The sequence below is a fragment of the Lipotes vexillifer genome, unplaced genomic scaffold, assembly GCF_000442215.2.
Source record: "Lipotes vexillifer unplaced genomic scaffold, Lipotes_vexillifer_v1.1 scaffold1285, whole genome shotgun sequence".
Taxonomy (NCBI): Eukaryota; Metazoa; Chordata; class Mammalia; order Artiodactyla; family Lipotidae; genus Lipotes; species Lipotes vexillifer.
The window spans coordinates 295,179-298,810 of record NW_006796211.1 but is presented as its reverse complement, the minus strand read 5'-3'; the positions used below and the strand labels follow the sequence as shown (position 1 = coordinate 298,810).

Genomic DNA, 3,632 nt, shown 5'->3' with positions numbered 1-3,632 from the left:
GCAGGGGAGGGAAAGAGCGGAGAAAACCCTGGCCTGGGTGCCCAGCCCTTCCTGCACCTACTGTCAACAGAAATCAGATTCTGTCTTCCATTTTTCCCTGTTCCTCATCAAGCTTCCTCTCCTCCCACCAAGGAATGCCTCACCCAAAGGGGGAGAATTGATTCCTGCCTCCTCAGGGCCGGGTGAGGGTCCCTGAAAGCCCCCTCCCCCCACTTCCAAATTATCTCCCTCCCTAGTCTTACACTGCCTGGAATCCCACCATTAGTAACTTTCAGGTGTGGGAACTCCAGGCAACACACATATTCCCTGTAAGGGAAATCAATCTCTCACTCCACACATACCAGCCTTGGGTAACTGCACCTGGGTTGCCCGCCTGTGGAGATCCAGAGTCACCCAGATACTGTGTCAGCCAGAAAAAAAAATGAGGAAAGCACAGTATTGCCAGCTGACCCTCCTAGATACTCAGCAACATTAATAAATAAATGAGTGACTTGGAAATTATCTTCTGGGAAGGCAGAAGCACCACATCCGAGATTGCTTTTACCAACATTAATACCGTCTTGTAAATGAAGCAGGAACATTTCCAGCCTGCAAAACAAAAGTGCTTTTGCCAGCACACCTTTCACCTGGAAAGCCTCCGAGCAGCATTCATTTCTGTTATCCACGGGAAATGATTACCTGTCCTTGGTGCTTATTTCCAAAACCTCCAAAGGAGAAATGAGCGTTGAGGGGTCCAGTGATCTTGGAGACCGACTGAGAACCTCCCCCAGGCTGTTTTCAGGGAAGTAAGTACAAAGGCTCAAACCGGTCCTGTGGCCCTCGGGGACCCCAGAGCCCAGTTGTGCCCACCAAGCCCTGGCTGGCTTGACCCCAGCCTCACAACCAGGCATCAGCCCTCTCCCCGTATCAGCCAACTTCAGCGTCTCCACACCTGGGGCAGACTCCTTTCCCAAGGAGCTGAAAGATCCCAGAACGGAGCCAACTGGATGAGAGAATCCAGAGGAGAGAATCCCGGCGCAAAAAAAAAAAAAAAAAAAAAAAAGCTCCCAGATGAGAGAATCCCAGCGCAAAAAGAAAATAACCTCCCCAGCACAGAGAGCATGCAACAAAGCCGCTTCAGCAGCCATAAAGCAGACAGATTCATCCAGAGTCAGAACCCAAGTGGCCGCCCCTGAGTTCCCTGTGCTCCTTCTCCCCATGAGGCGGCTACGGGGGCTCACATCTGCCACCCTAGAGGCCCCCAGCCCCCTTCCCGTGCCCGTCTCCTCAGTGAGGCCGCTGGCTCTGCACTTGCCCCCTTCCCAGGGAGAGGCACGGCAGCCCAGTGGGGTCCCATGAGCCACGCCAAAGGCAGCCGTTCTGTCCTCCCAGCCTTCAGCAGCAGCACCACCCCACGGCAGAGCGGGGGGAGGCGCCTCTCCACTCACTCAGCGTTGACCGTGAGCTTGGGGGGTGGGGGTGGGGGGTCGCCAGAGTCGGCTTGACTCACTCAACTCCAAACAGGGCGAATCCAGGGACTGCCCCAGAGAAACACCTGCCCAGCCATCCCACCAGCAGCCAATAAATCTACCTCTAGGCAAAGCAGCACATCAGGAGACCCCAGTCCGAGTAAAGCCCATTGCAGCTCCAAGGCTGGACAGAAGGACTTCAAACTCAAGTCTCTCTGCCTGTCCGTGGGAAGTCTGGGCTCCCTTCCTGTGCCAGAGAAGCCACCAAGCCAGATTTTGTTTATAGAAAATTAATAAGACAATTCCACACCACTGTCAGTGATATTCTGCTCCAGCCGCTACCATTTACCACCGTTTCTAGAAACAGACTTGCAGTCTTTCTCCCTACCCACCCCCCTCCGTGCCCCTCCGGCATGTGGCAAAGCTGACGTGAGGCCAAGCTGGGCAGGACCTGCTCCAGGTCATCTCAGCCAGGCCCTGACCTCCGGCCAGGGTTGCCAACCGAGCGCTCGCCGGCATCTCCGTGCAGGCTTCCGGCTGGAGGGAGGTAAACATGGCATGCACGCTGTCTGCTCCCAGGAGGGCAGGCACACTCAGGCCGGACCGCCTGCCGTCTCTCCTGTTCCCCGGACACCCACACATGCACACAAAACTGGGTACGTACACGAGGCCCTGAATGCGGGTGCAGAGGGTCCTGACCCCCACCAAGGAAAGCGCAGAGAAGGGCATGTTCCTGGGGAAGAAAGCCAGAGGAAGGGGCTGGGCGGAGGGAGGAAGGCAGCAAACCGGGTGGCCTGCCGCCCAGACAATAACAAAGATGGGAACCGAGATTTTCAAAGACGCAGTGGCTGCACCCAGCGCTGAGCTCTGGCCTGGCTAAATCTTCCTGCCAGGGCACGCCTGGTCCCCTGGGGAACCACGGCCATCAGAAAAAGGCTGAGGGTCCTGCCTCGGGCTGGGCTTGGCAGCTGGGGCAGCAAACCAGCTGCAGGCAGTGGGGAGGATGCATTAGAGAGAGCAGCTCCGGGCTGATGAAAATTAAAGGTCTAGTAATTCTCCTGGAGAGTGGAAAGAGTACTCTTCGGGAAGATGCTAGTGGTCAGTTAAACAGTCACTCAACCTTGGGCAGGAGTTGGGCTATAACTTGTACTCCTCTGCCTGCTGGAACCAAGGGGGAGGGGAGAGAGATTTTCATTCTACCTGTGCCTCCCTTACAGGGAGTGCCAACTCACCAATCATACACAGGGGCACAGCCCTATGAAGGAAGGCAGATGCCAGGGGCCTGAGATGCTGGGGCTGAATGCCGAAAAGGCTCCTTGCTGCCTGCCCGTTCGTTCTTTCACCTCCATTTAGCTGAGCAGGAACACATTCTAACTGGCACCAGAATCCACCACCATGCTGTGCCCAAGCAGAAAGGTGCTGGGGCTGGCACGGCTCAAGGAGGGGGGACCTGGGCCCCAAGAGGCTGTGTCCGCCGGGTGTCCCCGCAAGCAGACAGGAGGGCTTGCCCTTGCGAGCTGAAGCCTGCTCCTTGCCAGTGACTCCTAGCAGGCTGAACCACCTCCTCTCTCTCCTCTGCCCCACAAGCCACCTCCCCTTGGAATTTCCACACCTGCTCCTGGCTTGCCTAGGGAAAGGAAACAGGGAATAGGAGACACCTCTGGGAGTGGAGAGGTAAGGGAGGGAAGCAGCTGCCCAGGGCTGGAAAGGATGAGGCCCTTATTCCTTGGCCTCAGGCACTGCCCGCTCTGCTCGCCCCAGCCCCCAGCGGAGCACGCGCCCTACTTACAGCAGATGTGCCCCCTAAGCGGCCCAGCCCCCTGTTCCTCCCCTCCAGATGTTCACCCTTTTCGTCACCGCTGGGTCTCCGCAAAACCCAGCCGAAATGCCTTTGGTATCGGACACTCAAGGGCTCCAGAGGCAGGGGATGGATCCTGGGGTGGAGGTGCCACTTCTGTCACCAGCTCCGGGCACTGCACCGCCCGGGAAACAATGCCCACCTCGGCGAGGCGAGGCAGGACTTCTCGGCGAGGGGACTTCCCTCCCGGCCTCGCCCCGAGGCTCGGGCACCCGGTCCTCACCCCAGGGGGAGTGAGAAGTCCTCCCGTCGCGCCCCGCCCCCGTCCGAGATGGCCCCACAAGTTGCCGGAGGGCGGCGTGGGGTGCCCTCGCGCTTTCGGCGCG

The 3,632-nt window shown here is 58.2% G+C and overlaps 1 protein-coding gene across 1 annotated transcript in view; it reads right to left on the bottom strand.

The window, feature by feature from the left end:
- Nucleotides 1–3,632, bottom strand: part of DAB2IP (DAB2 interacting protein) — a 126,564-nt gene that overhangs the window by 77,585 nt on the left and 45,347 nt on the right.